Source organism: Onychomys torridus, chromosome 6, assembly GCF_903995425.1.
Source record: "Onychomys torridus chromosome 6, mOncTor1.1, whole genome shotgun sequence".
Classification (NCBI taxonomy): domain Eukaryota; kingdom Metazoa; phylum Chordata; class Mammalia; order Rodentia; family Cricetidae; genus Onychomys; species Onychomys torridus.
In genome coordinates this window covers 9,368,042-9,391,828 of record NC_050448.1, presented here as the reverse complement: position 1 = coordinate 9,391,828, position 23,787 = coordinate 9,368,042, and the positions used below count along the sequence as shown (strand labels likewise).

The following is a 23,787-nucleotide window of genomic DNA, read 5'->3' as shown; positions in this document are numbered from 1 at the left end:
AGTTCGCTGACACTAAGCACGCATGCATTCACTAGTTCTTTGCTCTTCACTGTGGAAATGACATGGCCAGATGTCAAGTTCCTATGCCAGTGACTTCCCCACGGTGATGGACCATGGCCTGGAACTGTGTGCTGAGATAAATCTTCACTCCCCTAAGTTACTCTTCCAGGGTATTTTATCACAGCATCAGGACAAAAACAAAGACAGACACCAGTGTTACCGCTATTGCTCTAGGTGACCAGGCTGATCCTGATGTTAATGCAACTTGTACTTTGCAAAGCACTTGCCACAATGCACTCTTTCTCCCTCTTACCAGCTCTGGGTTGTTTGTAGACTCAGGTTTCCATGGACCTATCTCAGGAACCAAGTGCCATGCTTTATTTGGTTTAATGATTCCTTGCTACTCAATAATCTGTTTCTTCCTGCAGAATCTTAGATAGTCAGGAGGAAACCGCCAACCTCCTTTACGCTGTGGGCAGGAGGAGAGAGAACAAGGACAGCATAAGAAGGCAGGTGTCCAAGCACTGTGTGGGAAAGTGGGGCTGGGAGGAAGGTGGAGGAAGATGCAGGAAGGCTGGGGAGACCCTGCCTGAGCTCCAGTGCTGATGCAGATCAGGGAACAGAAGATGTCACTGTCCACTCAGAGTCTGACTCTTTCCTTGAGAATGAGGAGCCATAGCTCTTCTGACCTGCTGAGTCGAAGCAGACCAAAGTTAGACAGGGCCACTGTAGCAAGGGGCCTAGGGACTAGAGTGTGCATGTTTGCGTGTGCGTGGGGCTTATTTCCAAGTACACTTAGGATAAGACTTGCATACATCATTCTCCTCTGCGCCTAGGAAAAGGAAACAACAGTAGTCATCTTGGTAGGATTCCAGGCAGTGAGGAAAGTTGTATGGATAATCTGGGAGACTGCAGCTTGCTAAAGGAAAGGGCATTTTAAAAATTAAGTCAGAAGGGAGGGGAGTTCATTTTTCCTTGCTAGTACCAGGTTGGAATCACCCAGTGAATGGTGTTGGCTTAGCCTTCATGTTACTTTGTCCTGTGGATAACGCAGGCCTCAGCTTCTTGTCTTGATGAAGCAGCTGCTTCTCTGCTATTGCTAGAAAATGAAGAAGACCATGGAGGAGGGGGGCATACCTCAGTGAGAAAGTAACAGGAAAAAACAAGGAGTGAAGAATAGAAATGTAAATGGATGAAAGCTAGTCCCTAGAAGCTCTGGCACATGTTGGAACTGAGCTGAATGGCACATGATCCAGAAAATACATCTTTAAGTTAACAATTTCCTGCTTCCCAGCCAGAAAGAGCTAGGAAATATGGCTGCCTTCCTGTCCTGCAGCTGGGTATTCATAGGACCAGGGAGACAAAGCGTCTGTATCCGTGAGGCCAGCTTCTCCTTACTGGAGGGCTAAGATGAGACCCCCGGCCAGCTCCACCTTTTTAGTATTTTCTTGGTTCCAGGTATGCCAAATTAATCTGGTCCCTCCCCCCTTGCAACTCTGTTCATCCTCTCCATAAGTAAAGTGGCTCCTTAGATAAGAGAGAAAGGGGCCTTGTAAAGCCAAGGAGGGAAGGTTTCTGAGAGCATTGGGGGCTCTCCTCAAACACATGGGTAAAAATGGTCCACCAATATCTGACAAAGACACAGTGACCTCAAGTCCTACAAGATGGGACATGTTCCAATTGGTTCTTCTGACCTGACCATTCCTAGGCTCTCTCCTCTGCCTCCTCCAAGATGTACCTCATTCATTCTTGTCAAAGTCTGCTGTCACCCTCCAGTCTTACAAACTCTCCTAGACTTACCATCTCAGTCAGAACCTAATGACCAGGAGATATGAGTTTAATTAGTTTTATAGCCATTGAGCTTGTCATGAAACACTCATCTAAATAAAATACTTGCAAGCAGCTGACCACAAAGCAAATTCTGGCAAGTATTGTACTACAGTTTCTTTAAAGATAAAGCAGAGGACTGGAGAGATGGCTCAATGTTTAAGAGCATGTACTGCTCTTGCAGAGGACCTGAGTTCCGTTCCAAGCACGGATGTAGGGTGGCTCACAATGGCTCTAAATCCAGCTTCAGAGACTGTGATGCCCTCTTCTGGCCTCTATGGGCACCTGCACTTACAAGCATACATCCATACACAGTCGCACATACATGCACACAATTAAATATAAGTCTTTAAAAAAAGGAAATAAATACCTTGAGAGTTTTGCTTTAGCACTTAAAAGTGAGTTCAAACAGATGACCTTGAGTGATGCATCTCAAACATGCTACAAGTGGGACATTGAACTGTCCATTCGGATGTTTATCATCTGATTTTTGAGTAGAGCCTGGCCTGTATGAGCACTGAGCTATGTGAGCTCAGGCTGGAAATGATTCTATTTTCTGTTGACAGTGGCTTCCTTTTGATTTTTGTTTGTTTTTGGTCTTTTGGGAGGAAAGGCTTTGATGTGCCTTGCCTGAAGAGAAAATCACCTTGAAAGTCCCAGTGTGGCTTTTGTTTACAAATTAGGCCTCCATGCGTGGTAAGGGAAAATCCATTAGTTAATGGCTTCATGATGGTGGCCTCACATCTGATTTCTGGAAATTGGCGACAGATGGAATGATTTGCTACTGAGAAGGGCTGGCCATTTACCCATTTATTCATGTGTACTTGTTCAAGACACTGGCAAAGCTTTGCTGGGGGAAACAAGAAGCATGTTTCCTTTCACTGTGCTGCAGACCGTCCCGGTCTTCTGCTCCTGCCTTCCCTTTAAGGAAAGGCACCGCAGAAAGAATGTAATCTCTCTCCTCCCCTGTACTTGTTGACTCAAATTTCTTTAGTCTTTTGACTTGATAGTTGGTGCTAATTGTCAGCTAGGACCACTCAGGAGATGGGCCTCTGGCATGCTTGTGGAGGGTTGCATTGAATATGCTAACTGATGTGGAAGAGCTATCTTAATTGTGGGAACCACTTACTCCCCAATAGGGGATCCTGGACTGCACACAGTGGAGCAGGTGAGCAAGCAGGCATTGCTGCATCTCTGCATCTTGACTACAGAGGCATGTGACCAGCTCCCTCCAGCTCCAGCTGACATGACTTCCCTACTGTGACGGACTGTAATCTGCACCACAATAAGAGTATTGTATCGAATCAACAGTGTTTTCTCAACAGCACACTCCACCAGCAGACAAAACTTCCTGGTTCGAAACCCCCAAGTTCCTGATGGTTGGGCTTGGATACCCCTCTACTTCCCATCTCCCACCACTGCTAATCTGCCTTTTGTGTTGAGTTCTTGCTTTGCCTATAAGAAATGAGTCGCTGGCACATATGAGTATATCCCGAGCTTCTAGAATAGCAAATTGAGTCTAAAGACACAGTGTGCATTACTGATACCTATGGGAAAAATCTATTTTCCACAAATCCTACTTATAAGAATCTTGAACCGGAGTCTCTGCTTTGTGAGTCCTGACTTGTTTCTTTAGCAGTTATAGGAGAAGAACAGCAACACCCCCCTGATTAAGACATGACACCAAAAGCGTGGATCGTGAGTGTCCTCCTCCACAGATCCTGGAGGACTGAGGTTTCATGTTGTTTTTCCTTTTAGCGAAAATGCCATGAAACATGGTGCCTATTTTATCAACAGTTTGTCTTCCATGGTAGTTTCATTTTTAAAGACCATTTAATGGATGAATGAATAAACAGATGAAAAAAGAGACCATTTTTCTCCTAGATAAAATGACTGGAATCTTAGAAACAGTGTAACTTGCCCAAAGTTTCACACCAGATCTTTGGAAACCTGGGTCTGATTCTCTGCTAAGGCAGTAATAAGCTTGTAAGTTATTCTTTTTCTCATGTCATCAATGAGCTACAATAGGAGCAAACTGATTCAGAGAGAATTCAAAGTGAGGGTGGTAAGGATAGATGGGTGGGCTGTGGTATCTGATAATGTGGCATGAATTCAACTCTAATTCATGGGCTGTGAGACCTGACCCTAGTCATTGAAACTCTCTGACACTCTATTTTGTGAATGGAAACAGCAAAACTTATTTCAGAGATGAATAAGTAAATATAAATGTAATTGCTAAGATTATCAAAGTATTATGATATAGCTGCTTAACTGTCCTTGAATCTAAGGACACTTAGTTTCGTGCTATTGTGAAGTTTCTTGCATGAAGAGATGACATCATAATGTTCCATTGGCTAGTGAGGTATGTATGTATGTATGTATGTATGTATGTATGTATGTATGTATGTATGTATTTAGATAAGATTTTACAATGTAGCACAGGCTGACTTCTAATTCATAATCTTCCTGCCATAACCTCCCAAGTGCTAGACTTCCAGGCACCATGCTAGCACAGAGTATTCATTTATAACTGATGGTTAGAATATACTTAGGCTAGAAGAACAGAGTATACACACTAAGATTGTACTGAAGCAAAAATGTCTTGCTTCTATTTTGATGGTTAATCTCTATAGTGGCATATTTTAGTTGTCTATATCAGAAATTTATTTATGGCATAGCAGTCTATACTCATTCAGATATTTTCTTCCTCTGCATTCTGATACTGGGAAGTGTGTCAAAGGCATTGTGACTAGGACAGAATCTGAAATCAATCCTAGACTGTCTGCATAGTTTATTCCTTTTTGGGATCAGGATAACTGGTCAGCCCAAGAGCAAAATAAAAATAGTCAGAATGGCTATTTGGCCTTTTTTAGAAGTAACAGTGTTGTCTGGTTAAAACACACACACACACACACACACACACACACACACACACACACACACACACATACACGAGAGTCACTTCCATCTGTATTTTGAAGATGAGTCATGATCAGCCTGGGACTGTTTTTGATATTAAATTTCAAATGTCAGGGTTCCATGTGCAGGTGTCTAACAGGATAATCCTGACCCATGTTTGCTCAGAGCAAGGCCAGATCACAGCATCCTCTGAAGTGGGACACAGAGCACAGCACCAAGTGCAAGAGATGTCTCCTGGCAGGAAGCACCCACCTCTCGGATGGCTTCTTCATGATTATTCACAAAGCTCCATTAGTTCTGAGGTTGTACAGGGCAACTTTAACTCCTGGGAAGAGAACCCTGACAACACTCGTGACACCACCCCATTCATGGTGAGATCAGCATCTAGTAATATACAAGTCAGTCTCTGGGCCTTGGTGAGCATGGTTTGATTCTGTTCTGGGAGATCATTCTTGGCAGGGCTGATTGAGACAAGTTTTTGTACATAATAAGTTTCTGAGACAATTCTGACCCTACAAAGGCCTGCCTGACAAGCTAATTAAAAAAAAATTACCATTCTCTTTTCAATGTAATCTTTACTGAAATACAATCTAAATTTTACCTTAAAATGATTCCTCAAAAGTCATTTAGACATAAGATATTAGTTCCACAGGTCAGAAAACTTTTATCAGCATAAATTTGTATATACTAATGAAATGCATTATGCTGGTTAATTCAGGTAAAACGTCTTGCTTCCAAAATAAAGAAGACTCTAGAGTTGTTTTGTTTCTCTTTCTTGGTCATCACATGACTTTTAAAATTGACTCAGTTACTTAACTTTTGATCTCTACTAACCTTACCATGAACTTGGAGTGAACTTTGCTGGATTCTCACGGACCCTGGCCTCTTTCTCTGTGTGTATACTATTTTGTTGTGATCACTATCATACATGGCCTTAGTCCTATGTACCCAATACACCAGATGGTGTTAAGCCTTTTCTTAACAGCTCCTTTGTGTGATGGATGGAGTGATACAGAATGATGGCTAAGAGGCTGTAGCACTATGACAAAATTCTACACAAACCTCTGGACACCATGTAGTTGGCATCTACATCCATCCTGAGAGGGGATATCACTCTGTATGCTGTGAATATGTGTTGCTCTGATTGGTTAATAAATAAAATGCTGATTGGCCAGTAGCCAGGCAGGAAGTATGGGCATGACAGAAAGAAGAGAATTCTGGGAACAGGAAGGCTGAGTCAGGAGACACTGCCAGCTGCTGCCATGAGAAGCAAGATGTAAAGATACTGGTAAGCCACGAGCCATGTGGCAAGGTATAGATTTATAGAAATGGGTTGATTTGAGATGTAGGATTTAGCTGGCAAGAAGCCTGAGCCATTAGGCCGTATGGTTTTAATTAATATAAGTCTCTGTGTGTTTATTTGTGTCTGAGTGCGGGCCTGGGCAGGACTGGAGAAAACTCCAGCTGCATTGGGTAATAAGAGGGAAGGGGATTTGAGATTGAGAAAATGCTGTTTTCTCTGCCTGGGCTAAAGCAGTTTGTTGCAGAGGGAAATGTGCCCTCCTAGGGGAGTAGGGTTTTAGCTATCACCCTGCTTTAACTATGAAAATGGCTTCCCTTCTATTGGTCTTGGTTCTTATTCCTGTAAAGTGAGTTTGTTAGCTTAGATAATTTGTATTGGACACAGGTTGGCTTACAGGCTGAAGAAAAATAGCAAGAAAAGAAAGGGAGAGTAGGAAACAAATGATCTTAGAATCCCAAGTGTGCACAGACCGACTTGACTGTGACGAGAAATTTCAGACTGTAAACTCAAATAAATTATTTGAATTATGTTGACAGACGAGGAATTTAGCCGTGCCACAAATCGTACTGGATCTCTGAAATCTGCGATTCTGTGTCTGATGTGCTCGGGCACAGGCTGCTTCATCTTTTTGAAGGCTCTCTCATCTAGAAAATGGGCTGTGATCATCAGTACGTAAGCACAGACAGCATATTATTTACAAAATCACCGAGATTAAGATGCCGTCTGTTCAGGCTGTGCCTCTGTAATCCTTGTTTGTCTGAAGTGAAGAGGCAGAGGAGGGTACGTGAGCTGGGGCCAGAGAAGCTAACATGCTGTGTGCTGTTTGTCAGCATTTCTGAAGAGAATGCTCTCATGTTGGCATAGCCAGGGACCTGATCTGTTCCAGGCTGTAGGGGAGGAAACATCTTTGTTTGTTGGTTTGCTTCCTTCCTTCCTTCCTTCCTTCCTTCCCTCCCTCCCTCCCTCTCTCCCTCCCTCCCTCCCTCCCTCCATTCTTTCTTCCTCCTCCCCCTCCTTCCCTTCCTCCCTTCCTTCCTTCCTTTCTTCCCTCCTTCCTTTTTTTTCTTTTTCTTTTTTTTCTGAGACAGGGTTTCTCTGTGTAGCCCTGGCTGTCATAGAACTCACTCTGTAGCCCAGGCTGGCCTCAAACTCACAGAGATCCACTTGCCTCTGCCTCCCGGGTGCTGGGATTAAAGGTGTGCACCACTGTGCCTGGCTGGAACCATATTTTAGCAGCATGCAGTGGAAAGTTTAGAGCCTCTTTGGTGCTTAAAATCATTCTGTCACTGGATTATGTCAGGTGATGAGTGTGACCCTGAATGCACTGCAGAGCAGGTAGCGCACATTAACAACAGAGGCCCAGTCTTTACACACTAGCTGACTGTGGCTGACCTCACTTAACTCAGTATCTCTGGATTTTAGGAACTTCAGCTGTAAACAGGGAAGGAGCTGTTGGAGATGATTTCTGAAGTTTCTTCTCATTCTAATGCTAGACTCTGACTCTGGTGTCTGCTACAAACTGGCTCCAGATTTGGCTCCAACTCTGTCCCAAAAACTCTTAGTAAAAACCCTATTCAAAGGATAAACCTCCAGGCTGCATGAACAGCCCACCCTAGCTGTAGTCAGCTCTCTCTAGACTCCTTCCAATAGGCTCTCCTCCGATTCCCAAGGCTGCACCTCAGCCCACGTGTGTGTCATTGCTGTCTACAAGGCTAGAATCCCCACAGTTCCCATCTCCTCAGCCATCTTCTTTCTCACTTACCTACCCGAGAAAACAACACAAATCACCCAAACTTTAAAACAACTGTAATGTCTTCTGAGAAGGTGAATTGTCCTCTGGCCCCTTCAGAAATTCCACCATAGTGCGTATTACAGCATGTGACTTGCATACCCAACTGCTGCCATGCATGCCTGTCCTACTGTTGCATCACTACTGGGATCTAGAAGGAAGGGGCCCAAGGTTTGGTTTTCTAGCTAACTCCATGCCTCATAAAGAAATGCCATAAACCAATATTTCTCCAGTAAACTGTAAAGAAGGCATTTTCAGAACTACAACCTACTGTTTTGGGCCCTAAATCCAAACCTTTAAATTAGGCCTCACATCGTGCTAGCTTATTAGGACTCTGACCCTGTTGAAACTGGAGAGGGCTTCTTGTAGAAGCTCTTAGAAGCCGACTGTATTATTTTCTGTAAAATTTCTGTTACATTTATTTGTGTGTGTGTACATGTGCACTCACTTATGTTTGAGGTCCGTGTGCCATGCCATGATGTGGGTCCCTGGGATTGAATTCAGGTTGTCATGAGTGGCCTCTACCCACTGAGCCATCTTGTCAGTCTTAGCTAAGGGTGATTTTTAAAAACACTGATTTCTGACTTTTTTTTTAAAACTTCTTAATAAAATCATCGGGAGCTTGGCAAAGCTTCTGAGTTGTTTTAAATTTCATACAACCATGGATGGATCTCACCTCCAGGAGGAGACCAAGAGTAAATTCTCTCCGTATCAACAGATGATTTGGGGCCACAAGCACCACATAGTTTTGAACAGTACTTGTGAAGGGAGGAGAGTGTGCCTAACGTTTTGCGTGGAACAAGCCTTATTTTGAAGGCTTGTTTTGTACAGTGTGTACTTAGTGTATTCTCTCTCCTCAGTGTCTGTGGTGTTTGAATGAGAAGGGCCCCCACAGGCTACTGTAAATGCTTGGTCACCAGGGAGTGGCACTACTGGAAAGCATTAGGGGTGTGTCCTCATTGGAGTAGCTGTGTCCTTGTTAAAGGGATTTTGTTACTGGGGGTGGGCTTTGAGGTTTCAGAAATTCATGCCAGGCCCAGTCTCTCTCCCTGAAGATCAGGATGTATCTGTCAATTACTTCCCCAGCACCATGCCTACCTGCGTGCCACCAAGCTCCTCACCATGATGATAACGGACTAGACCTCTGAAAATATAGGCAGGCCCCCAGTTTCACTTACGGGAGTTCCCTAGGTCATGGTGTCTCTTCACAGCAGAAGGACACTGACTGCGAGGGTGTCTGGGAAAACTAAAAATGCCTGCTAGTGAGGCAACAGTGCCCAGCCTGAGAACTGCTGGTTTCAGAAGAGACCATGAAGCCTCCTGGACAAGCACAACTTTCTAGACTAGTGAGTTTAGATCCTAGATTTTCTCAACTCTAATGGCATTGATTTAATTGATGATCCTAGTTCAGAGTTCATTACAAAAGATAGAAACACACCTTTTCCTTTTCATAGGTTTCATAGTCTTTAAGAAGCTTGAATGGTTGTTCTCATTGGTCTTTTTGTAAGATAAAGGACAGATTCTATAATCTGTGTGTGTGTGTGTGTGTGTGTGTGTGTGTGTGTGTGTGTGTGTTTATGTGTATGAGTATGTGTGTTTGTGTGTGTGTATGTGTGTAGGACAGAGGTCAATCCGAGGTGTTTGCTTCAGTCACTCTCCATCTTGTTTTCTGAAATAGTCTCTCATTTTTCTCCCACCTGATGATCTGGCTAGGCCAGCTGGCTGCTGAGCTCCAGGGATGGAGCTGCCTCCCTCAGCCTCCCTAGCACTGGGACTACAAGTGCACCACACCACACCTAGCTTTTATGTAGATTCTGAGGACTGAACTCAGGACCTCATGCCTTCCTAGCAAACACCTTAGTGACTGAACCATTTTCCCAGAAGATAAAGAAATCTAACTCTTAGAGAAGTTCAGTGATGCTGGCTCAAATTTTATAGCCAGGACATTTTGAAGTTGAGAAGGAAACCAGACATACAGACCATCTCACATCCCCAAAGGAACAAAAAACCCGCACAGACAAGCTGGCTTATGCATCCTCTAATCGACTTGTTGGTGAGCAGAGTGCTACTGTACTAAGTTGGAAAACACACACACACACACACACACACACACACACACACACACACACACACCATCAGAGCTTTCTCAGTTGCTTGACTTGCCACATTAACTTGTGAGTGACCATTAGCGATACAGAACACATTAAAGTCCATAGTCACAAAGTCCAGTCCGTATCTCAATTATGACTGACTTAGTGACAGGTTTTATTCTTGACCGAATCCCACCTCTAAAAAACGATTCTCAAAGACATCTTGCTCTCTGCCTTAAAAGCTGTGTAGGTTGTTGCTCTCAGTAAAAACTTCCAAAGCAGAGGCTGAAGATTCCAGTAGACAGTGAATACGTCAGGGCTGACTTCTGGAGTGCAGATGGTGTGATCCTGTGAGCCGTACAGTGACTCGTGATGCAGCTGTCCACATTTTCCGAGGGAAAGGCCCTGCACACAGGAGGCCGGGGAGCACCAAGCTGCACGGCTAAGCCATTGAAACACCTGGGCCATGGCATAAAGTGTAGAAGGCTGTAGGCCATCTCCCAGAAAGACGTGGAAGGTGCCCGCACCACGATCAGACCACAGACGTGAATTCCATAGACTTGCTTGGTTGCTTATCCATCCAGAAAATGAAGGTAGAGTAGATACACCAGAGAAGGCACTTAGTTGTGAAGGGGCTTAAAAACAACATTAGTTGTTTTATAGAATCATGGTCTTCTGTGGGGGGAGGAGGGGTGCAGCCCGGGGGCTAATAGCACATGCTTGTTAGATATATGAAATTGGATAGGTTATTTACTTTTGGGTCTAGGTTTTCTCAGCTTTACAATAGGGATACTGTTCTTTATCTTTTTTTTTTTTTTTTTTTTTGAGCTGAGGATCGAACCCAGGGCCGTGCGCTTGCTAGGCAAGTGCTCTACCACTGAGCTAAATCCCCAACCCTGGATACTGTTCTTTTAGTGGTATAGTAAGGGTAAATAAGCATTTCTATCATCACCATCATTAGCATCATCACACTTATTGAGTAAAGAATTAGTATGAAATGTCAGTGCTTCCAACAATAATTATATAAAAATATGAACTTTGATTTTGTATGTATCACAAAGCAGAGTACAGATACTGAAGTCCTTGGTCCTTGGCTTTATCTAAAATCCTATACTTCCAAGACCAGTGAGATTGCTCAGTGGGTAAAGGCACCTGAGTTGGGTTAGGCAGAAGGAGAGAACAGTCCTCTACACACACATCATGACACATGTGTGCACTCCCCCAACACACACACTCACACACACAGAGGGAGAGAGAGAGAGAGAGAGAGAGAGAGAGAGAGAGAGAGAGAGAGAGACTAAAATCTGATTCTTCCACTTTCTACTTGGGTAAAAGTTTAGTAGAAGGAACTAATCTTGCTGCCTAAATGAGTTGTCATGACTAATGGGAAGCTATAAGACGTTTAAAGGTGTAGTGGGTGTAGAGAGAGGAGCCAGTGTCTTGCTTCCGCCTCTGCCATTAACTTGGATGACTGCGATTAGTTTAAATTTCTGTGGGTATAAAGTGAGAAAGCTGGATTATGTGGTTGTTACAAAATACCAGTATAATGATAATTTGGTAGTGATCAAATCTCTGATAAACAATGAATGAAGACAAATTAGGATGACCGTTGTGTCTGCAGAATGCTCAACACCTGGGTCCAGTTGTTTTCTATTTACTGCTAAAACAAGGGTGATAAAAAACCAAAGGGCTATAGAAACCAGCCTGCTCATTTGCAATTTGGTTTACTGGGTAAGAGTATGTTTCCTTTGGCAAATGGGAATCAATTAATTCTGAGCATTATTTTTATTGACAAGCTGGACTTGAATATATTCCCCACTCCCTGCAAGTAAACACCCTTAAAGACAGACCTTGTTCTTCTTGAAAAAGGGAGCTCTCCTGTGACCCATCAGACTGCAGGGCTCTCCAAAAATTAGTGCCTTCATGTCACACTGCGCTCCTTCTGAACTCAGAACAATAGCAATTCCGGCCACCATTGCGGAAGCTGACTGAAAGCTCTCGAGAAAACAGCACGTGGGAGTGGAAAAGTAACAGGAAGAGTAGAAAAGGATCGTGGACCATCTAAGCTTGGAGCTTGTGATGTTGCCTCATCAACCCAATACCCCGGAGCTCACATGTCCCCTGTCCTTTGAGGATGCCAGCAAGACGTATTTCTTAGGCGCAGTCTGTCTCGGCCGTTATCACCTCCTGTGACCCACTGAGGGGCTAGGAAAATCAGAGTAAAATGTGATGGTCTATGTTTGTGTCCTGTTTTATTTGTTAAATGCTTGTGCCATGAAAAACACCCATTTTTGTTCTTTCTGTGTGTGTAGTGTGCATGTATGTGCGTGCATGTGTGTATGAGGGTACACACACAGGTAAAGGCCAGAGGTTGATGTGGCATGTCTTCCTTTCTTGCTCTCCACCCCAGTTTTTGAGAGAGGCTCTTTAACTGAATTTGGAATTCACTGTTGGTCAGCAAGCCCCAGGGATCTCTCCTCACCCCCCTCCTCCAGCTCTGTGATTGCAGGCACATGTCACTATGCTTGGCTTCTACATGGGCCCTGGGGACCCAAATTTGGCCCCTCCTTCCTGTGCAGCAAATACTCACTGAGCCTACTCCTCAGCTTGAGTAATATTTGTTTCTTTTTTTATAAGATTGATTTTATTTTATGGGTAGGAATGTTTTGCCTACATGTGTATCTGTACACTATGTGTGTGCATGGTGTCTGCAGAGGCCAGAAAAGGGAGTTGAATTCCTTGGAATTGGAGTTAGGAATGATTGTGAACCACCCTATTAGTACTGAGAACTGAACCCAGATTCTCTGTGAGAGCAAGTACCCTTAACCACAGAGCTGTCTCTCTAGCCCCCAAAACTCATTTCTTGAGAGAGGATTGGCTAGCTGAGTATATGGCCAGTAACTATGTAACTATATAAATAATAACCTGAATTCAACAAATACTTTTCAGTACCATGTGCCAGGCTCTAAGAGTTTCAAGTACCCTTGCCACCATGCTCCTGTGCTAGGACAAGACTTTCAATTACATTATTGATTAAATGGATGATGGCATTACTCTCAAAAAGCAACGTCAGAACTAAATTATCAATTTTCTGTTCCTTCAATATAAAAAAAATCAGATAATTTTTATTAATTAACAGAAATGGAATACTGAACTCTTTTCAGCTCTGGGTAGCAGCATTTCCCCTTTTAGAAAATCCAGGCCCATCCATAAAACAAACACTCTGTACTCTTTGAATAATTGACACTCAACTAAAGTTGCTTACTACTTAAACTAAAATGATTTACTAGGTCAGGGCCGTCAGCCTTTCACAATATAGTTTTCCTTTAGTAATATAATATTATGTGTAAGAAGGACCTGAGAACGACATGCTAGGCTGCCACCTGGGACTAAGTGTGTCTGAATGATCTTCCTGGCAGAGCATCTTGTAAGCCACTACCCATCTCTGTCAGACTGAAATTGTTAAGAAAGGGAGTGGCCTGGTGGAGTCTGATGCCTTTTAACCAATCTCACTTTCTTTTCTTAGGTGTTCTGCTGATAGATAGGAGAATAGCAGATAAATCAGCAAAATGGCTTCATTGAGTCTTCAAGAGGAACAACAGCTGTAACGAACACAGTGAAGAATTATCTGACTTTTTACAAAAAGGGCTTAAAGTTGGGAGGAGTGGGGTGGTAGTGGGTAGATCTATGAGGAGCCTCGGGAAGGAGTGTGGGGAAGGCAGTGAATATGATCAAATACATCACATGCATATATGAAATTCCTAAAGTATTAGTATTATATATATATTTAAAAAGCAATCATCTACTGGAGGAATTTTATTTATAGGCTTATCTTCTATGGTATCTGAGCCCTGTGGTAGCCCAGTGTTAAAAGAGGAGAACAGCTAAGTACCAAGTGTGAAACAAGCTATGGCTGCATATAAAAAGTACTCCTACTTGAGGCACAGACAGCAGCAGGTGAGGTGCAGGGGTAGGCACTAAGCAAAGTTGGGAGGCCACACTAGCTGGATTCTCAAGTTCTACTCACGACTGATACAGATTTCACTAGCGAATCCATGCTACCAAAGCTCCTATCTAAGGCCAGAGTACTTAATGCAGCCCCAAGAATTCAGTTGAAGAAATAGATTTTTGCCTTTTCTTTTGGTTTAAACAATGCATGAAATAGAATTATCATTATTTCATTTATACTCATTTACGAGCGGAGTTGAAGCTCACTTCACTAGTAATAAAACATTTGTTTTAAATTATCCCTCTCACCCCTTTGCACTGAGGAATACCCACAATACTTTTTTTTTTTTTTTTTTTTTGGTGCTATTTCTGAATCCTTAATGTCACAGCAGCTTTCTTCAAGACACAATGACCCTTTAGTTAATGACTTTTTTTCTGAGAAGAACATGTTCAGGTTCAAATAAACTAAACTACAAACAGTGTTGTTTCTATTAATAGAACCTAACCAATCAGAAGTCTAAACAATCTAAAATTCAAATCCATCATTCTACTTTTCAATGAAAATGAAAATAAAGTCAAAATGCATTCAAATGAAAGATTAAAAACACCCAGAATCTCTTCAACTTGAACTACCCTGTTTGGGCATAGTTTGTACCATATCGGTATGTAATAATCAACAATTGCATTCAGCCACACTCCTTAGAGGTACCCTCATCTAGCTGTCTCTCAGTCCTACTACAACTGTTTGGAGGTAGTTGTGGAAGTCCCATTAATGTTACAGATGAAGAAAGGGTGCTCTAGGAAGGGTCTATAATGTCATTAACTGGCATGCTTATCACTGGTTCCAAGCCATCCATTATTTCCATGTTTATCACAATATACTTGCTAAGGTAGACACCCATTACAAAGCTGTTGTACCTGAATTCTAGACAAGAGTAAGGTTACTTCTAAGTTGAAATTCAGAAAACCAAACCAAATCAAACCAAACCAAACTATTAGCCCACATAGAATCCACAGCAAGCAGACATGTAGCTCCTGGCTAGCTGGATCACCCTGCCCGTCTGCTGAGACATAGGAGGTACAAGTATTCTTTTTTCCTTCTTTGTCAGGAGCTACAAAGAGAGTCTTAAATCCTTAATTTTTTTCAATGACTAGTCCTTTGTTGCTGTGAGGGTTTTTTTGTTTGTTTTGTTTGTTTTGTTTTGTTTTTAGCACTCTCGGGAGTGGCATTGTCCAACAGAAACTTCTGTGATGATGGAAAAGTTCAGCCCCTTCCAATAAGGTAGTTATTTGTCACCGATGGTTATTGAGCACTTGAAATATGAGATACTGGTGTCAAAATATTTCAGTTACAGTTGGACTTTAAATGGGTCTATGTAGCTAGTGACTACGGATAGAGAGGTTCAAGACAGTTTAAGATCATGGTTCACAGGACCCAGAATACACCTTCAATAGCATCTTTAGGCTTATGAAGTTATTTAATATGAATTTAATATGAGTTATGCCTTAACTGGGCCTAGAGGGGGCAGAAGAAAAATGTTGGCAGAAGTAAAATGATGCACTAAGAAGGCATCTGGGGCTCTCTAAGGAAGGGCTAATGAGCCCATCTGCATTTCATTACCATTTGGATTGAATTTGAATTTTTAAGCTAAGTTTTGGAGCAAGATAGAACGATCAATTCAGTGTAAAATGTATATTCTGAAACATGGTATGTGCTCACTTATAAAGAGGATATTAGTTGTAAAGTAAAAGGTAATCATGCGATGGTCCACAGACTCAGAAAGGCTAAGTAACAAAGAGAGCTTAAGAGGGGATGTAAGGATTTCCCAGAAAGAGAAAATGGAATAGATTTTGTGGGTGTTCTAGGGCAGGTGAGGTTGGGAACAAGAGGGATGTGGGGGGAGAAAAAACTGGGAGAAATGACTGGAATTGGGGGCACTTGGGGGATGAGTTAGAGACCTAGTGCAATGGAAAACCCATGGAATCTACAAAAGCAACCCTAGTGAAGACTCCTAATGGGGACAAGAAGTCTGAACCAGCCACCTTCTGTAACCAGGCAAGGCCTCAAGTGGAGGGGTTGGGACACTAACTCAGTCACAAAACCTTTGACCTACACTTTGTCCTGCCTGCAGAGTGTTTTGGGATCAGAGCCTAGCAGAATCCTCATCAAAGAGACCAGAGAGACCTCATCCAGCAACTAATGGGAACAGATGCATAATCCCACAGCCAAACATCAGGCAGAACTCGGGGAGTCAAGCGGAGGAAAGGGAGGAAGGATTGGAGTAACTAAAGAGGTCAGGAACACCACAAGAACATGGCTCACAGAATCAGGACTTGTGAGGTCTCTTAGAGATCAGGGAGCCTGTAGGGGTCTGACCTAGATACTCTGTATATATGTTATGACTGGGTTGCTTGGTGTTCTTGTGGGATTCCTAACAGTGGGAGTGGGGACATTTTCTCTTTTTGTCTACTTATGGGACCCTTTTCCTCCTACTGAGTTGCTTCATCCAACCTTCATTTTATGGTATGTAACTGGTCTTATTGTAGAATATATATGTTTGGTTGATGTTCCTGGGAGGCCTGCTCTTTTCTGAGGGGAGATGGAGGGGATGTGGATCTGGGGGAGAGGAGAGATGAAAGGAAGGCTGAGAGAGCGGAGGGAAGGGAAACTGCAGTTGGGATATAACATGAGAGAGAAGAATAAAAAATGTCTACTCTGCCAGTGCAGTCATTATGGTTACAGGAATCCAAGGAATGAAGATGAAATTGTACTCCAGGCTGTTAAAAAGAAGCAAGGAGAAGTGAATAGGATGTCAGAGTCTGCTAGAATGACAAGTAATCTCAGGATCATCCCTGATGAAACTCTGTACTTGGGAGAACTGGGGAGACCCCAAGAAATGATAGATGAAAGGACTTAGCATCATGCCTAACTTGCAGAAAGCATTTTATAGATACTAGTACTTCTAGTGATCTTTATGTTTGTCTAGATTAATTTGTAGCCCTCTTCCAGGCTCCTCTGAAGTCGTGGGGAGCTGCTTGGATGATCGGTCTTAGGGAAACTATGTTGTTGGATGAGGTCAGAGTGACATAGACAACACGGGCATGTGTGGACAGCCACAGCACCATCCCTGCTTGGGACTGCTTCATAGGAAACATGTCACTGAAGAGGACTGATTGCCTCTTAGGTATACAGCGGCAGTCAGCATTGGAAGAGCAGAACCAGAAGAGGAAAATTCTGAGAGAAACTGTAGCCAAGAGGACTGTCTGTATGTTAGGCATTTGTGGTATAGCAGGATGCTAACGTCATCTAGGCTGGTGAGCCACAGGGAACATCTGTCCCGGCCAGCAGGAATCCCATGAGGTGGTGAGAAGGATGTGATGGGAGAAGTATCTGGGTATGTGGCACTGTGGGTGAGTATTCAGGCCTTGTGGCTTAGTGGGAAGGGTACTGACTCTGGAACACACTTTCAGGATTTAAATACTAACTTTTCAGTTCTATGACTGAGAAGGGTGATTCCCCCAGGCTCCCAGTTTCTCCTTTCTGTCGAACAACGGTGCTGCACCAGTCACAACCATTCTAACTCTAAGCACAAAGTCTAACTATGAAGGCATATGTGGATCTGGATTCAGTGTTCTAGTTCTTGTCCTTCCAGGAAAGCCTGCTGGTTTAGCCTCCAACCTGTTTCTATAAACTTGGAACTCAAGTTGTGTGAACAGTTGTAGCAAGCATAAAACAGTTGGGAGGGTGGGAGTGAGTGACAGCGGGTAGGTGAACAGATTAAAGAAGAAAGGATTAGGAGAGACTAGTGTGTGGAAGGGAAATCCCCCCCACCCTGTTATCAGCTATATCCCCACTCCTCATCACAGCTGCTGAAAGTCAAGTACATGATCAAGAACATGAAAGTGACTTGGACATGGGAGGTAAGCAGAAGAGAATGTGAATCCAACCTCAGTTTTTTCATTTGTGTTATAGGTATGGCTCAGCGTTGATGTGAAATTTAACCAAGATGACAGGTCTAGCAGACTGTGTCTGCTAATATGACTGTTCGGCAAATAAACATTCCCTTAACTTGCACGTCCCCCAATTGCCTACTCCTGTTACCACCTTACCCACAAGACGCTAGTTAAAGAAACAAACCTACACTCTACTAAAATGGATGTTTGGGGGATGTAAACAACACGTGGGGGTGAGAGAAGGGGCAGAGGAAAGACAAGTCATAACCCCAAACAAGCGTGAATCCAACTCCCTTTTAATGAATTCACTTGTTTTCCGGTAGCCTTACAATTCTCTGGTTCCTGAAAGCCACAGAAATGTTTTTCAGGACAGCATCCCTAACTGCTTTTTCAACTTTGTGGACGGAAGGCTGTGTCAGGCAGAGTGAGGCATCATCCAGTTACCAAGTCACATCCTGGAATTACAGGGGCGCCTTGTTCTTCCACCCAGAACAAGTCTGGGGAAGTAGAGAACTGAGAAGGCAATGGATCCTCACTTGTTTTCTAGTTAAACAGCGGACGACGCCCTTGCCCTTTTAAGGTGATTACATCTCAGTTGCAGGGAGAGCTGGCCAGCCCGCAGGGATCCCACCAGTTCGCCGGTGTTTACCTCCCAACAGACAACTTTCAGAACCACGGACAGCGCCCCGCCTCTCACCAGCTCCCCAGTGCTCTCCTCGACCTGGGAGACAGGCAGGGTATCCCTGCATCCTTTGGCTACTCGGTCCAGTTACTGCCTCCGCCACGCAGGCGAACATCCTTTGAGCCTCTTGACTCAAGATCTCAATGAACCGAGTTTCCCACACGTAGCGAGATTAGTACCAAGAACAGGCGACAGCCCTGCTGCTCCTGCCTTCCCTCATCTTCGCGTTCCATCCCTTCTGAGTCATTTGGCAGCTTCTACCTTGCTGCTCGATCGTAATATAAAATGCACATTTGACGGGGGAGGAGGAGTGAGTCAGGGGAGAGAGGAGGCTCGGGGCCACGCCACCCTACTCTGGCCCTCACAATTCGTGGGGAACTGAATGTGCTTTGGGGCTGGGGAAAAGGCCAGGCTAAAGAGGCGAAACTGCTCGGGCGAGAGTCCTCTTGAAAGCTGCTGGGCAGCAACGTACCCGGATACCTCTCCCGTCACATCCCTCTCACCGCCTCGCGGTGTCCCGGTTGGCTGGGGACAGATGCTCCCCGTGGCGCACCAGCTCCTCTGGAGTCCCTTTGAAGAGTTTTGCTCAGGTAAAAGGACAGATTGTTGTCCCCGCCTTCCTCTGGGACTGCGGCCCGCTCGGAAACCATCTCTTCTTTTTCCAAGGGCTCAGTCCCAGGCGGAGAGCCCCATTACCCCAGCCAGGTGCGTGCACAGGCTTGGAGGAGAGTGTGGGCCCCGCGGCTGCGGAGACCCGGGTGGCCGGGACTCCCAGCATCTCAGCCCCGCGCTCCCGCCTCGGCCCAGGCTGCGCCAGCCCGCGCCCCGCCTGCCAGCTCCCGCGCGTCCCCACATCCCTGCCGGAGCCCGCGCGACCCTGACCTCGCTCCTTCTTTCTTCCAGAGACCCCCTTCCCATAGGTCGCCCTCAACCTCCGCGCCATGTTCCCGCTTCCTCCCTCCGGGCGCCTGGGGCTCGCTGGTTCATCTTAGTCGCGGGAAGCCAGGGGCTGCACAGGGGCCACAGCCTGTGGTGAAGGGGGGCATCCACTCACCAGAGAGGCTGGAGGTGATGGTCTGGAAGCTGATGGCCGGCGATCTGCACTTCCAGCTGAGATGCGGGCGGTGGTGGTGGTGGTAAAGGAAGAGAGGAGGCAGCGGCTGCTGCTGAATCGCTCCTCAATTATTCAGATCTTAAACCCCTCCGCACCCCTCCAGCGCCTGCCAGTCTGCTCTCCGGCTTGCCTATCTCCTCCTCCTTGCAGTCACGTGGCTAGCCCAGCCCCTTCCATTACTGGGGACCAGCGTCGCTCCCGAACAGCCCCCTCCCGCTTCCGCCGGGTCTGTCACTCACCAGCCTTCCTGAGCTTCCAGGTGAGGCCTCCAGCCTCCAGTGTCTCCCGCTGCGTGGAGCAGAGGAGACCGGTTCTGTGCCCTGAGAATGCAGTGGAGGACTCCGCAGTGTCGCTGTGCTGATTGGGATGGCTTCTGCCATCAGCTCCACCTCTTCTGGACTCAGCTACCCACCAGGCCTGCTTCCTGTCCCCTGGAAGCTTTCTTCCTCCGGGTGAGGAGCCCTTGATACTCTTAACCTTCTTTTTCCCACCTCAACGCTACGGGGGGGTGGGGGGGGGAGAGGTTGGAGATGTTAATCTTCCCTACGCTCTCACAGACAACGAGACCCAGAGCTCAACTAGTCCAATCACAGCATTTTGAGGATTGGAGATTTTTGAAGACCTACTCGGAATTTCACTCTATGACCTTCTAGCTTTTCTTTCCTTGTCTACGAAATGAACCTCTCCCAGGACTCTAGAGACAGTGGGTGTGATGTTCTTGACTGCTGCTTAGCTCAGTGCTAGACACGGGAAGAGATCAGTAAAAGAGAGTCCTCCTCTTGCCTCCACTGGAACAGTTTCAGAAACAAAAAGAGTGTGATTTGTGTGTCAGTAGAATGGAGATGTCTTTTGGAACATAGAAGGAGTCTTCCATGAGGTCAGGCTAGATAGTCAGGCCAAGTAGAGAGAGGAGATATGTGAAGCTTTATTTTATACTGGTCCCTTAAAGTGAGTGTCCTAGAAGCACTCTCTGTCTCAAAAGCACTAGTTGGGTGTGGTGGCAAGCACTTTTAATCCCAGCACTTGGGGGGCAGAGGCAAGAGGATTTCCATGAATTTGAGATGAACCTTATCTACATAGCAAGTTCCAGACTTGCTGGGGCTACATAGTAAGACCCTGTTTCAAACAAACAAACAAACAAACAAACAAACAAACAAACAAGATAGAGGATAGATGGTACCAATCCTAGCACATCTGACCTCATTGTGAATCAATTATTTAACATGCATTGAGTAGATTGGTTTGGATGCAAAGTGCCTTCATAAATTGTTAGACCTTTGTCAAAGCCCTTAAAATCTATGGCAGTTGATGGCATGTAAGCTCATTCTATTAGATATAAAAGTTACTAAACTTGTTGTGTTCAGGGAGAGTACTGACTGACTGCTATTCCTTTCATGGAGGGCAAATTCATATCTAACTCTGGCCTTTAGAGGTCTAGCTATTCCTTTGGTATATCCAATCATGGCCAGGACAGTCTAGGTACATCCACCTACTTCAAACTCATCTGTACCTTAAGCCTGCATCCAGACCTTCTTGAGACAATACTCTGCCTTCACTTTTAAGTTCATAGTATATCAGACTTCTTGGGATCCCACATAGTTGTGAGATGTTGTAGAAAAAGGGTAAAGTTTGGGATGTTGGTGCAGACTCCGCCTGGGACTCACCATATAACCCTTAACTCATCACTTGAGCCCTCAGAGTTGTATCTTGAAAGTGGGAAGAGTATGTCTACTTTCTCTAGGAGACAGTTGTGATGTTCAGATAGGCTAATTAATAGCCACTACTGTGTGAGAAGAAGCCATGGTGGTAAAAAGTAAACAAATACCTACAAACACTATGGCCTGGCTGAAACACTGAGGCTGCTTTAGTCCCAGGGTACTAAGGGGTTTGGGAGAGGGGAATCTGGGGTGTTTTATGGGGCAGCTACTTAGAAGTCAGCGAGTCTCTGTAAGTTTACAAGTCTGCCTGAAACCCAAGGTCTGCATGGGTCTAAGAGCTTCACTGTCGCTCTGAGATTTTTTTAAAATTAATATCTTCTTACCCACAACTATGGCTTTTATCTTTTGAACACTAGTCAAAATCTCAGTAGTTATCAGTATTTAATATGTGATGTAGTTTAGTGCCTATATTTTAGCAGAGCAGGGTTTGAGTTGGTAATTCAAAAGAGGGCAAATTCCAAATCCCAAACACTCTTAATCCAAGAGCAGGTTCTGGGTCCTTCGCAGCAGTGTGGGCAGTGATGACTATTTTCTAACCCACTGTTAACTGTACTATTCTGACCCAGAGCAGAAATCCCTGACCCCAGTCCTGGTATGCTTCCCTTTAATAACCTTTAGACATCTCTCTAGACTTCCTCATTCATAAGGAAACCTCAGAGCTAGAGGGAGCCATCCATGTTCCCTCACACAGCACTTTAAAATTTGTTCTGTTGAAATGATGCCTCTGACTTCCCACTAGTTCTGCAGTGCTATCAGAAATCACAGAGAATAAGCATGAAGTTACTTAATTTGATCTTAAAAATTAGTGCCATCATGAGCAAGTCCTTGAATAAGTATGCATTTTAGAAAATTTGGGATATGTTCTCAGTAATCACCATAGAACTCTGACTAGAGCCCATTCAGTTTTGAAAGCCCAAGGTGGCTTTACTCAGCAAAGGGCAGGAGAGGGGACCTAAAGGCCAGAGCTTGCATAGATTTCAAAACGTGGTCACACCTTAAGGGGATTTTGTGGTAAGGTCCCTCTTGCTGACTCCTATACTTGAGAGCTCCTGGTGACTCCTGACTGTACCAGAAGCCCCTGGCATCACCTGAACAGAAATATTGGCAAGTGTTTAGAGCCATGCATAGCAATAAGGATCAGCACACACCACACTACCAAAATGGAACAATGATACTTCACAGTAACTGCTAATTAAATCCGGACAGGCCACATCTTAGTTTTCTTGTTCCAGCAAATGGAATATAGAAGTATTGATTAATTTATTTAATACATATTTGAGATACTCAGAATGCAGTCTCCAACAATGCAAAAATGATCCCTGCTCTGTGGTACTAAAGCTGTGGGGGAAGTGCTGTGATGAGAATAAAGCAACAATGGCCCCAGCAGTACTGGGGTACCACTTTAGCCCAGTGATGGAGAACTGACATGCACAGACTCGAGCGAGCACAGGACATCTTACCTGAGATATCAGCCTTGGGTGGCACTGCATATCAGCATCATCATCAGTGACATCCCTCTGGTTGAACTACTTGAATAGGCTAACAGGGGTTGGCCAGGGTCTTTAAAGTAAGGATTTGATTTTGTCTTCTGGTTCATGAAGATGAATGTTTTGAGCTTCTTGCCCTCTAGAAGAATTCCATGCTCAGTGGTGTTCTTGCCTCTGACAGATTCAAAGACTAAGGAATCCAAGGTAGTGTAGCACCCTGACTGGACTGGTGTGGAGCCTCTTCTGCTGAAAGCAGTGCTTCTGGATTGAGGAGGAAAAAAAGGATGGCACAACTGACACACAGGATATGTCAGCACACCTTAAAGGCATGCTAAAGAAGTAACCCAGGGCTGGAGAAACAGCTCAGTTTATTGTGTGCCTGCTACGAAAACATGAAGACTTGTGTTCAGATCTCCAGCAGCCATCCAGGCTGGGAGCTGCACTGTGTGTCTGCAGCTCCAGGGCTGGAAAGGGGTGGGGCAGACAGATCTGAAGCTTGTTGACTAGCCTAGACAAACCAAAGAGCTTCAGACTCAATGACAGAATATTGTCTCAACAAACAAACAAACAAACAAACACAAACAAACAAACGATGTCCAGTGTAAAGGTGAATACCCTTAATCCCAGCTCACAGGGGAGGTGAGGCAGACAGATCTCTGTGAGTTCGTGGCCAGCCTTGTCTACAAATTGAATTCTAGGACAGCCAGGCCTGTTACACAGAGAGACCCTATCTGGAAAAAAACAAAAAGAGAAAAAAAGAAAAGAAAGAAAAAGAAAGAGACAGAGAGAGAGGGGTGGTGGAGGTGGTGGTGGTGGTGGTGGTGGTGGTGGTGGTGGTGGTAGTGGTGGTGGTCTTGGTAGTGGTGGTGGTGGTGATGGTGGTGGTGGTGGTGGTAGGGAGATCTATGAAAGACACCTGATGCTGATTTCTGCCTTCCACATGTATATTTCCCTGT

At 44.6% G+C, this 23,787-nt stretch overlaps 1 protein-coding gene and 1 long non-coding RNA gene across 3 annotated transcripts in view; one reads left to right on the top strand and one right to left on the bottom strand.

Moving 5' to 3' along the window:
- The window catches only part of Slc7a14 (solute carrier family 7 member 14), a 117,936-nt gene extending 97,862 nt beyond the window's left edge, over positions 1-20,074 (bottom strand). Inside the window, exon 1 of one of the 2 annotated variants that reach the window (XM_036189448.1) lies at positions 19,866-20,074. The gene's annotated coding sequence lies outside the window, so the exon portion shown is untranslated. Of the gene's footprint in view, positions 1-19,566; positions 19,782-19,865 lie in introns of those variants that run through there. The other variant, XM_036189447.1, reaches the window with a different exon arrangement.
- On the top strand, positions 19,000-23,420 carry LOC118585204. The gene is made up of 3 exons (XR_004945161.1): positions 19,000-19,102; positions 19,416-20,078; positions 23,013-23,420. It is a non-coding gene; the product is annotated as an uncharacterized LOC118585204 (long non-coding RNA).
- Positions 23,421-23,787: the final 367 nt, after the last annotated feature.